Source organism: Heptranchias perlo, chromosome 6, assembly GCF_035084215.1.
Source record: "Heptranchias perlo isolate sHepPer1 chromosome 6, sHepPer1.hap1, whole genome shotgun sequence".
Lineage (NCBI taxonomy): Eukaryota > Metazoa > Chordata > Chondrichthyes > Hexanchiformes > Hexanchidae > Heptranchias > Heptranchias perlo.
The window spans coordinates 57,532,325-57,545,491 of NC_090330.1; the positions used below are offsets into that span (position 1 = coordinate 57,532,325).

A 13,167-nucleotide genomic window follows, 5' to 3' on the forward strand; every position below is an offset into this window, starting at 1 on the left:
GCAAAAGCATAAACACTTCTGTCTGTTTTCTCACCTCCTCCTTTGATGCCCTTGTCCCCCTCAGATCCCAAATCTCATCCCCATCACCTTCCTGATATAACAGCCACCCTGCAGCCTCAGGACATTACAAAGCACTTCACATCCAAAAGGGTACTTTTGAAGTGCAGTCATTATTGCTAGGTAGGCAAACCCAGCTGCCAGTTTACACACAGCAGGGTCCCAAAAACAACAAATGAGATGAATCACCAGTTAATATGGTTTTGGTCATGTTGGTTGAGGGAGGAATGTAGGTCAGGACACAGGGAGAACTCACTGATCATCTTTAAATTGTGCCATGCGATTATTTACATTCATCTGAACAAGCAGATGGGGCCTCAATTTAATGTCTCATGTGAAAGATGGCTCCTCCAACAATATAGCACTCCCTCAGAACTGCACAGAAGTATTGGTCTTGATTATCTGCTCACATCCTGAAGTAGTGATTCAACCCACAGACTTCTGACTCAAACGAGAGTGCTGCCAGCTAAGCAATGTGACACTAAGCTCAGCTTTCTTCCCCATATCTGCTTTGCTACAAATCTCTTTTCTTCCACTGTTGCAAATTGCCCATCTCTGCCCCAGCTCTCATCTTCTGCTACCAAGACTCTTGTCCATGCTTTCATACCTTATCGCTTGACTTCTCCAATGCCCTTCTAATTGGCCTCCTCGCAGCAACCCTCCACAAGCTTCAACTCATCCATAATGTCATAGCCTATGTCTTCACCCGGAATAAGTCCCAGATTCCCAGCACTCCCGTCCTCTGCAAGTTCCACTGGCTTCATGTGCCCTAGTATGTCAATTTCAAAATTCTCATTCCCATTCTCAAATTTCTGCGTCGCCTTGCCCCGCCCTATCTTATGGAGCCCATCATGTCTCACTTAAGTTCCTGCATGTATCCTCCATTCCTTTAACATTCGATCTAGAAATGTGAAATGAACCAGAACAGATAAGAGAAGTAAGGATAGGGGAACATCTAAGCAAGAGCGATCACAACAAAATAAGGTTTAAGATAAAGATTGAGAAGGACATGAGTAAGACAAAAACCAAAGTAATAAATTAGGACAAAAGCAGATTTTCAGGGGATGAGAATGGAACTCTGGAAAATAAACTGGAAAAAATTACTGACAAACAAAGAAATAGAACAGCAGTGGGAAACATTTAAAATGAAATCAATAGAGTCCAGGATAAATATATCCCACTAAAAAGCAAGAACAAACTAGCGAGTAATGATACACCATAGATGAATAACGAAATAAGGGCGAAATTGAAACTAAAGAAAAAGACATACGCTAAATACATTTTTAAAAATTTGTTCACAGGATGTGGGCGTCGCTGGCAAGGCTAGCATGGCTACCATCCCTAATTGCCCTTGAGAAGGTGGTGGGTGAGCCTCCTTCTTGAACCGCTGCAGTCCGTGTGGTGAAGGTTCTCCTATAGTGCTGTTAGATAGGGAGTTCCAGGATTTTGACCCAGTGACGATGAAGGAACGGCGATATATTTCCAAGTCAGAATGGTGTGTGACTTGGAGGGGAACGTGCAGGTGGTGTTGTTCGCATGTGCCTGCTGCCCTTGTCCTTCTAGGTGGTAGAGGTCGTGAGTTTGGGAGGTGCTGCCAAAGAAGCCTTGGCGAGTTGCTGCAGTGCATCCTGTGGATGGTACACACTGCAGCCACAGTGCGCTGGTGGTGAAGGGAATGAATGTTTAGGGTGGTGGATGGGGTGCCAATCAAGCGGGCTTTGTCCTGGATGGTGTCGAGCTCCTTGAGTGTTGTTGGAGCTGCACTCATCCAGGCAAGTGGAGAGTATTCCATCACACTCCTGTCTTATGCCTTGTAGATGGTGGAAAGGCTTTGGGGAGTCAGGAGGTGAGTCACTCGCCGCAGAATACCCAGTCTCTGACCTGCTCTTGTAGCCACAGTATTTATGTGGCTGGTCCAGTTAAGTTTCTGGTCAATAGGCAACAAAGGAGAGGACGACAAAAGAGAATACGAAAAGGTTGTGAAAGAAGTGTATAAAAAACAATTAGGAAGGCAAAGATAAACTATGAAATGAAATTAACAAGGAATATGAAAAGAAATAGTAAAGTATTCGACAGACACATCAATAACAATAGAAAAATTAGGATAGGGATAGGGCCACTAAGGGATACACATGATAAACTCACACGTAATGACAGCGAAATGGCAGAAATATTACATAATTACTTTGCTTCAGTGTTTACCAGGGAGTCTAACATAGTTGTCATGGCATTAGAAGAGATAAAAAAAGATATAAAGACATTTACGTTAACGATTTTGACTCGGGAATTGGAAGTACAATTTCAAAATTTGCGGACGACGCCAAATTGGGGGATAAAGTTAATACTGAGGAGAACTGCGACAAAATACAGGAAGACATTAATAAACCTGCAGAGTGGGCGTGTAATTGGCAAATGAATTTCAATATAGATAAGTGTGAGGTACTACATTTGGTAATAAGAATAAGGGGACCGCATACTGCTTGGATAATAACAGTCTAAATGGAGTAGAGGAGCAGAGGGATCTAGGGATACAGATACACATATCACTAAAAGAAGCAGTGCAGTTTAATAAGGCCATAAAAAAAAGCAAACAAAAGACAGGGGTTAATTTCTAGAGGGATAGAATTGAAAAGCAGAGAAGTTATGTTAAACTTGTATAGAACTTTGGTTAGACCATACTTGCAGTATTGTGAACAGTTCTGGTCTCCATATTATAAAAAGGATATAGAGGCACTGGAAAAGGTGCAAAAAAGATTTACTAGGATTTACCAGAACTGAGAGGTTATACCTATCAGGAAAGATTAAGCATGCTGGGGCTCTTTTCTGTAGAAAAGAGAAGACTGAGGGTGACCTGATAGAGATCTTTAAGATTATGAAAGGGTTTGATAGGGTAGAAGTAGAGAAGATGTTTCCACTTGTGGGGGAGACCAGAACTAGGGGCCATAAATATAATAGTCATTAATAAATCCAATGGGGAATTCCACATTCTAACCACTCTCTTTACCCAGAGAGTGGTTAGAATGTGGAACTTGCTACCACAAGAAGTAGTTGAGGTGACTTGCATAGATGCATTTAAAGGGAAGCCAGATCAACACATGAGGGAGAAAGGAATAGAAGGATATGCTGATAATGTTAGTTGAAGTAGGGAGGGAGGAGGCTCGTGTGGAGCATAAACACCGGCATGGACCTGTTGGGCACCACTGCCTTCCTAGGGATGACGTTGAATGTCCCAGTAGCTTTGGAAACATTATGTATTTGCTTATCTCTATCTACTTATTGCTATTCTCCTCCAAGACAACCATTGGCAAGCCCAGTGGAATGCCTGTATTTAGCACTGTGCAGCAATTGTGGATGTCAGTTAGTTGCAGTCAGAATGTTGCCAACGTCCCAGACTCTTCCATCACCATCCCTGGGTATGTCCTGTCCCACCGGCAGGACAGACCCACCAGAGGTGGCGGTACAGTGATATACAGTCAGGAGGGAGTGGCCCTGGGAGTCCTCAACATTGACTCTGGACCCCATGAAATCTCATGGCATCAGGTCAAACATGGGCAAGGAAACCTCCTGCTGATTACCACCTACCGTCCTCCCTCAGCTGATGATTCAGTCCTCCTCCATGTTGAACACCACTTGGAGGAAGCACTGAGGGTAGCAAGGGCACAAAATGTACTCTGGGTGGGGGACTTCAATGTCCATCACCAAGAGTGGCTCGGTAGCACCACTACTGACCGAGCTGGCCGAGTCCTGAAGGACATAACTGCCAGACTGGGCCTGCGGCAGGTGGTGAGCGAACCAACACGAGGGAAAAACTTACTTGACCTCGTCCTCACCAATCTACCTGTCGCAAATGCATCTGTCCATGACAGTATTGGTAGGAGTGACCACCGCACAGTCCTCGTGGAGATGAAATCCCGTCTTGGCACTGAGGACACCATCCAACGTGTTGTGTGGCACTACCACCGTGCTAAATGGGATAGATTCAGAACAGATCTAGCAGCTCAAAACTGGGCATCCATGAGGCGCTGTGGGCCATCAGCAGCAGCAGAATTGTATTCCAGCACAATCTGCAACCTCATGGCCCGGCATATTCCTCACTCTACCATTACCAACAAGCCAGGGGATCAACCCTGGTTCAATGAGGAGTGTAGAAGAGCATGCCAGGAGCAGCACCAGGCGTACCTAAAAATGAGGTGCCAACCTGGTGAAGCTACAACTCAGGACTACATGCATGCTAAACAGCGGAAGCAACATGCTATAGACAGAGCTAAGCGATTCCACAACCAACGGATCAGATCAAAGCTCTGCAGTCCTGCCACATCCAGTCGTGAATGGTGGTGGACAATTAAACAACTAACGGGAGGAGGAGGCTCTGCAAACATCCCCATTCTCAATGATGGCGGAGTCCAGCACGTGAGTGCAAAAGACAAGGCTGAAGCGTTTGCAACCATCTTCAGCCAGAAGTGCCGAGTGGATAATCCATCTCAGCCTCCTCCCGATATCCCCACCATCACGGAAGCCAGTCTTCGGCCAATTCGATTCACTCCACGTGATATCAAGAAACGGCTGAGTGCACTGGATACAGCAAAGGCTATGGGCCCTGACAACATCCCAGCTGTAGTGCTGAAGACTTGTGCTCCAGAACTAGCTGCGCCTCTAGCCAAGCTGTTCCAGTGCAGCTACAACACTGGCATCCACCCGACAATGTGGAAAATTGCCCAGGTATGTCCTGTCCACAAAAAGCAGGACAAATCCAATCCGGCCAATTACCGCCCCATCAGTCTACTCTCAATCATCAGCAAAGTGATGGAAGGTGTCGTCGACAGTGCTATCAAGCGGCACTTACTCACCAATAACCTGCTCACCGATGCTCAGTTTGGGTTCCGCCAGGACCACTCGGCTCCAGACCTCATTACAGCCTTGGTCCAAACATGGACAAAAGAGCTGAATTCCAGAGGTGAGGTGAGAGTGACTGCCCTTGACATCAAGGCAGCATTTGATCGAGTGTGGCACCAAGGAGCCCTAGTAAAATTGAAGTCAATGGGAATCAGGGGGAAAACTCTCCAGTGGCTGGAGTCATACCTAGCACAAAGGAAGATGGTAGTGGTTGTTGGAGGCCAATCATCTCAGCCCCAGGGCATTGCTGCAGGAGTTCCTCAGGGCAGTGTCCTCGGCCCAACCATCTTCAGCTGCTTCATCAATGACCTTCCCTCCATCATAAGGGCAGAAATGGGGATGTTCGCTGATGACTGCACAGTGTTCAGTTCCATTCGCAACCCCTCAGATAATGAAGCAGTCCGAGCCTGCATGCAGCAAGACCTGGACAACATCCAGGCTTGGGCTGATAAGTGGCAAGTAACATTCGCGCCAGATAAGTGCCAGGCAATGACCATCTCCAACAAGAGAGAGTCTAACCACCTCCCCTTGACATTCAACGGCATTACCATCGCCGAATCCCCCACCATCAACATCCTGGGGGTCACCATTGACCAGAAACTTAACTGGACCAGCCATATAAATACTGTGGCTACGAGAGCAGGTCAGAGGCTGGGTATTCTGCGGCGAGTGACTCACCTCCTGACTCCCCAAAGCCTTTCCACCATCTACAAGGCACAAGTCAGGAGTGTGATGGAATACTCTCCACTTGCCTGGATGAGTGCAGCTCCAACAACACTCAAGAAGCTCGACACCATCCAAGATAAAGCAGCCCGCTTGATTGGCACCCCATCCACCACCCTAAACATTCACTCCCTTCACCACCGGCGCACTGTGGCTGCAGTGTGCACCATCCACAGGATGCACTGCAGCAACTCGCCAAGGCTTCTTCGACAGCACCTCCCAAACCCGCGACCTCTACCACCTAGAAGGACAAGGGCAGCAGGCGCATGGGAACAACACCACCTGCAGGTTCCCCTCCAAGTCACACACCATCCCGACTTGGAAATATATCGCCGTTCCTTCATTGTCGTTGGGTCAAAATCCTGGAACTCCCTTCCTAACAGCACTGTGGGAGAACCGTCACCACACGGACTGCAGCGGTTCAAGAAGGCGGCTCACCACCACCTTCTCGAGGGCAATTAGGGATGGGCAATAAATGCCGGCCTTGCCAGCGACGCCCACATCCTGTGAACGAATAAAAAAATAAGATGTGCACCAAAGGGATGCTAATTGCAGAAAAGTAGTAGCAAGCTACAGAAAAAATAAATTACATTCCTGCTTATCTTTTGATTCTATTAACTCTCTGTGTAACTCTCTGTGTAACAAAACCATTTGTAAACATTTCTTCTCATTGACAACCCCATCTATTATATATTAAAAATGATGAGAGGTCTCAGGATTCCAACGGTGCTATGCATCTTGGTGGTGTTGTGAGCATAACTTTAAATGACACATTGATGGTCATGTACCGTTAGGTGCTGCCCCACTGTACTCAATCACCTGATGTTGAACTGCTTATCCGAACTCTCAGTGCATTACATTTGCCACTGGATGTCGCTGCATTAGTACATTTACTGGAGCATGGCAGACATCTTTATGAAAATAGGTAAAAGGTAAATAATTTGTACTAATGGGCCAGATATCCTTCCCAGTTGGAAAAAAATCTAAAAAGCCCACATTACTAGTGAAAAAACAGCAGTAGTCTTCACAGGTCCTTACTGAATGGCACCCAACAACTCCACGGGAACAATCTCTGCTGCTCAAGGAGAGGTTCAACCTGGCAGCCTCCAGTTACAGCACACACCTGACCATTGTGAACAGAAGCCTGGAAAACTTTGATGTTAATCCCAGAAGGGTGGAATGGAGTCTCAGGGACATCATTGGACAAAAGGCACTTATCACTGGCCATGGAAGACGGTAATTTACTTGGCAGCTGACACGAGAGGTTAGCAGTTGCTGAGTGAATTGTCTGGCACTGTACAGGTCTTTGAAGTCATGGACTTCAGGCGAGCAGAGAGGTTTGGAAAATTGGACCCCCCCAGTTAAGCAGCAAAATGTTGAGTGGAAAACACTTCCCTCCCCCATCACCATTTTGGTGATTTTGCAACCTGCCCCCACTGTTGAGCAGGTGTTGGTGCTACTCGGAATCTCCCAATCCCATCGACTGAGCAGCTCAATTTGACTTCCAATACCCATCAAGCATCATATAAGCAAAACTTTGGAGATCAAACTCCACTTCACAGCCTTAGAAAATAATGAAACAACCCCCTTCCCCACTGGGCATCATTCAGGTGATATGCAGCATAAACCCACTTTGATTGAGCAGCTTCATTCCACCCCTTCCAACTGAGCAGCATCTTCTAAACTAGGATCACCCCTTCCCATACCTTCTCAACTGCAGCCCTATGAGCTGAACAAAATTTTAGTTATATAGGCCCAACCCTCAACTGAACAGCTTTGTGATTTTCCCCTCCCAATGAGCAGGACTTTTCAAATTCAGACCAGCACTTCCCTTACTCTCCTAATTTTGACCCCACGATGTGTGGCACTATTTCCATCATGACCAAACATTTCTCAATCTGTCCTTCCTCCATTGAACGTGTTTCCTGGCTAAACCCCTTCTCTTTCACTCCACATCATCTCTCCCTCTCTACCTCCCCACTCTCTATCCACCGCTCCATTCTATCTCCCTCCCACCTCTCCTCTCTTTCCCCCTCCCATCACTTCTTGTAATTCATTCCCTGTGACTCGGCCCCTGTCCTCCTTTCCCCATTCTCCTCCTTTCCCAATCAGCATCTTCCTTTTCCCCTTCTTCATCCTCTCGCTCTCTTCCCTTCTCCTCCTTTCCCTTCTTCCTCTTGCTCTCTCTCCTCTTCCCCCCTCTACGCTCCTCCCCCTGCCCTTCTTCTATCGTCCCATCTGCTTCCTTCTCTCCCTTCCCCTTCTTGGTCCAATTCAGTTTGCTCCTTGCCTTCTAACCCTGATTGACCTGAATACTGTACTCGGTCTTGACTTCCTGTGTGCAATACTACGGGGTTTCAACTAGTTACATAAAAATAATAGATCTCACAAAATTTCAATTTCAATTGCATTTACACAGGAAGATGTTCCTGAACAACATAAGTGACCGAAAATCCACAGAGCTGACATCTTGGCGTAAGTGCAAGGATGCGCCCCCTGGTAACCTCTGTTCATGATCCTGCCAAAGTGTCTGGGGTGAGTGGGAGGTTCCCTGATTTATGTATGGCCAGTGGGAATCTGTGCCACCATGGTCACATCTCGGGCACCCACCAGTGTAGAGGTGGTGGGAGAAGCAGCCGAGCCCAGCCATTTGGGTTAAGGCCGACAATTTCAACCCAATGTAAAAAAATCTAAATACGTATCAGCCCTTTTGTGAAGGAGTCTGATCAGACCTGCAGACTGGTCGTCTTCGAGGGTCTGGGCCTGGACCCCCAGTTGGGCCAAACTTCTTTCAGCCAAGAGGCCAGAACGCCTTGTTTCACCTGGCATATCAGCAACTGGGTGCGAAAAGAACTAGCAGCCTGGGAGTCCCCTCCACCCAGATGTAGGTGACCTTGTTTTGTGTCGGTGGAGGTTCTGTTCAAATAAGATCCCATACCTGGCGTATCTGAGTCCCGCTGTATTTCCTGGGCCCTTCTGCCACACTTCTCCTGACTTACAGCAGGAGTGCACCAGAAGACCCGTAGAAATTCATGGCCTTAAAATTTGCTCGTAACATATTTTAATTGTCTCACCCTCACAATTATTTAATATCACTTGTTCTACTAATTGAAAGTTTTCAATGAGCATACAAGACTGTATTTTCCACAGTTCATTAAGTGTAGCGAAAGAGTAAACCAGAGTATAAAGTAATGTTCCCGGTTTTATATTTGCATCTACTTTTTCATTGAAATTAGTAAAATGAGGAAAACATAGCCCTAAGAATCAAATCTAGATCAGAAGATTTCAAAAATACAGTAGTGGTCTTGGTGACCATTTTAAAAAAAAAACTTCTTCTATTAAATTGATTTGTGCAAAACAGGTATTGAACTTTCTTCAACAGAAGTTGTAATAGTATAGTCAAATTACTGTTTTGTAAACTGTTAGTGTTAAAAATAGTATTCAACTTCTAGGGGATCACATTTGAGCATCATCGTGTCCTTAGCTCAGTCTACACACATGCTCTTTCAGCATGGGCCGCTGGGTAGTGATCACGAGCTGGAAACCTGGTCTATTTTCCTAATATAGAGGCACTGAGACCAATTATAGCACCCCGACTGCTGCCTCAGCTGAGATTAGCTAACTCAGCACAGACCTAAGGTTGAATGTGGAACATCCTGGTCTAAATAAACTCAGTTAGTCTTTGGGGGAGCTCTGAACGATTTAGGGGTGAAATTAGGCCATGTAGCGCCCGTTTTGTAGGCGTCACGTGGACTCCTAAGCCTCAAAAATGACGTTCAAGTGCACGCGTACACTTCTGGCGTGAAGTGCGCAGGATGCCATCTTGGTAAAGGGGTTTGTGCATGCGCACCTAACTTGACTGCTGGCAGCGTGTAGAGTAGGGAGATTATGATGTAAATCAGTGTGCAATGCTGATTTGAAGCAGCTGGCAGCATTTTGGAACTCCACGCACCAGCCAACGCACTGCCTTAACCTTGCACAGCTGAACAAGACTTAAACGACATGAAGGACCCCCCCACCAGTGCTATTTAAAGGGATTATGCAGGAGTTACAAGTTAGTTGCTGGATTAGTTATTCTGGCTGCTGGTGCAATTGTACGTGTTTTTGGAAGTTTCCTATACTTGGAGAAAGTTGCAGTATTCTACAGAGAGTGGCCTGGCTGGTCTTGCAGTAATGTTAGTGGCATTTAAAATAGTGTGCTGACCAAAGCTGCTTTCAGATATGGGTGGCTGCTAGTGCTTCCTGTGGGAATTGAACATGACTGGGAGAATGTAGAGAGGCCACACACAGCATGACAAGCTGCTAGAAGAAGGAGGAGGAAGAGAAGGCGCAGGGCACTCAGCAGGAGGCCATATCCAACGAGGGCCTTCAGGGACCAATTCTCTTGCTTCAACTTCAGCGACAACCATTGCATCAGGTGGCTGCGGTTCACTAAAGAGGTCATGACTGAAATTTGTCAACTGCTGCAGCCACAACTGCAGCCTCAGAGCAGGGCAAGGACAGCATTGCCTGTGGCTGTCAAGGTAACCGCAGCGCTTTGATTTTTATGGCTCTGGCTCCTTTCAGGCTGCTGCTGGAAATATAAGTAACATCTCGCAGTTTGCAGTGTACTGCTGTATAAGGGAGGTTACTGAGGCTCTGTACGTGCTCAGAAACAGATTCATCTCATTCCCTCTTGCCAGAGACAAGCAGCAGGAGTGAGCATGAGGGTTTGCTCAGATTGCTGGTTTCCCCGTGATGCAGGGAGCCATTGACTGCACGCACATTGCCATGTATGCTCCACATCTGAACTTGGCCATATTCACGAACAGAAAGGGATTCCACTCCCTCGATGTGCAGCTGGTGTGCAGCCACAAGCAGTGCATCATGCAGGTCAGTGCCTGCTATCCTGGCAGCAGTCATGATTCCTTAATTCTGCGGTAGTCCAATGTGCCACCTATATTTCAACCAGCATGGCAAGTCAAAGGCTGCCTACTGGGTGATAAGGGTTATCCCCTATGGAAATGGCTCATGACTTCGGTCTGGAATGCACACGCGCGTGCACAGCAGGCGTACAATGAGAGTCATGCTGCCACACGGAACATCATAGAGCACACCATAAGTGTCCTCAAGCAACACTTCCGCTGCCTAGACTGCTCTGGAGGAGCCCTGCGGTACTCAGCAGAGTGGGTATCAAGATTTGTTGTTGTCTGCTGCACGTTGCACAACTTTTTTTTATTCATTCATGGAATGTGGGCATCGCTGGCGAGGCCAGCATTTATTGCCCATCCCTAATTGCCCTTGAGAAGGTGGTGGTGAGCCGCCTTCTTGAACCGCTGCAGTCCGTGTGGTGAAGGTTCTCCCACAGTGCTGTTAGGAAGGGAGTTCCAGGATTTTGACCCAGTGACGATGAAGGAACGGCGATATATTTCCAAGTTGGAATGGTGTGTGACTTGGAGGGGAACGTGCAGGTGGTGTTGTTCCCATGTGCCTGCTGCCCTTGTCCTTCTAGGTGGTAGAGGTCGAGGGTTTGGGAGGTGCTGTCGAAGAAGCCTTGGCGAGTTGCTGCAGTGAATCCTGTGGATGGAACACACTGCAGCCACAGTGCGCTGGTGGTGAAGGGAGTGAATGTTTAGGGTGGTGGATGGAGTGCCAATCAAGCGGGCTGCTTTATCTTGGATGGTGTCGAGCTTCTTGAGTGTTGTTGGAGCTGCACTCATCCAGGCAAGTGGAGAGTATTCCATCACACTCCTGACTTGTGCCTTGTAGATGGTGGAAAGGCTTTGGGGAATCAGGAGGTTCAGTCACTTGCCTCAGAATACCCAGCCTCTGACCTGCTCTTGTAGCTACGGTATTTATATGGCTGGTCCAGTAAGTTTCTGGTCAATGATGACCCCCAGGACTTTGATGGTGGGGGATTTGGCGATGGTAATGCCGTTGAACGTCAAGGGGAGGTGGTTAGACTCTCTCTTGTTGGAGATGGTCATTGCCTGGCACTTGTCTGGCGCGAATGTTACTTGCCACTTATGAGCCCAAGCCTGGATGTTGTCCAGGTCTTGCTGCATGCGGGCACGGAGTGCTTCATTATCTGAGGGGTTGTGATTATGAGGGAACAGCCCTTGCCACCACCTATCCAGCCAGAACCTGAGCAAGAGGAAGAGGAAGAGGCAGAGGCAGAGGAGGAGGAGGAAGATGTGGAGGAAGAAGCAGGGAGGCAACAATGTAGACAGACCCTGTTTGTCAGAGCTATGCATGATCAGATGATTAAACAGCGATACCAGTAACCTCAACAAGACTTCCCCATTCACCAACAGTCCTACACGCCTTACCTTTCCTCTCCCACATGACCATCAAATCGTCCTCCTTATGATTACACATTGCTTCCTCCCTCGGCTCATCGCAGAAATGAAAACCACCATCAAATACAAATTCGTAATTTATAGATTTACACGTGAAATGATTCAAACAAACTGATACTATTCATAGGAACAGGAGTAGGGCATTCAGCCCCTCGTGCCTGCTCCGTCATTTGATAAGATTATGGCTGATCTGTGATCGAACTCCATATACCTGCCTTTGGCTCATATCCCTTAATACCTTTGGTTGCCAAAAAGCTATCTATCTCAGATTTAAATTTAGCAATTGAGCTCGTATCAATTGCTGTTTGCGGAAGAGAGTTCCAAACTTCTACCACCCTTTGTGTGTAGAAATGTTTTCTAATCTCACTCCTGAAAGGTCTGGCTCTCATTTTTAGACTGTGCCCCCTACTCCTAGAATGCCCAACCAGCGGAAATAGTTTTTCTCTATCCACCCTATCTGTTCCCTTTAATATCTTATAAACTTCGATCAGATCGCCCCTTAACCTTCTAAACTCTAGAGAATACAACCCCAATTTGTGTAATCTCTCCTCGTAACTTAACCCTTGAAGTCCGGGTATCATTCTAGTAAACCTACGCTGCACTCCCTCCAAGGCCAATATGTCCTTCCGAAGGTGCGGTGCCCAGAACTGCTCACAGTACTCCAGGTGCGTTCTAACCAGGGTTTTGTATAGCTGCAGCATAACTTCTGCCCCCTTGTACTCTAGCCCTCTAGATACAAAGGCCAGCATTCCATTAGCCTTCTTGATTGTTTTCTGCACCTGTTCATGACACTTCAATGATCTATGTACCTGAACCCCTAAGTTCCTTTGGACATCCACTGTTTTTAACTTTTTACCCAAAGTGGATGACCTCTCATTTGTCTACATTGAATTCCATTTGCCACAGTTTTGCCCATTCACCTAATCTATCAATATCCCTTTTGTAATTTTATGTTTTCATCTACACTGCTTACAATGCCACCAATCTTTGTGTCATCGGCAAACTTAGATATGAGACTTTCTATGCCCTTCATCTAAGTCGTTAATAAATATTGTGAATAATTGAGGCCCCAAGATAGATCCCTGCAGGACTCCACTAATCACATCCTGCCAATGTGAGTACCTATCCATTATCCCTACTCTCTGTCGCCTTTTGC

At 46.8% G+C, this 13,167-nt stretch overlaps 1 protein-coding gene across 1 annotated transcript in view; it reads left to right on the forward strand.

The window, feature by feature from the left end:
- The window catches only part of LOC137323191 (deuterosome assembly protein 1-like), a 127,637-nt gene that overhangs the window by 46,863 nt on the left and 67,607 nt on the right, over nucleotides 1–13,167 (forward strand). The gene's annotated exons all lie outside the window — the stretch shown is intronic.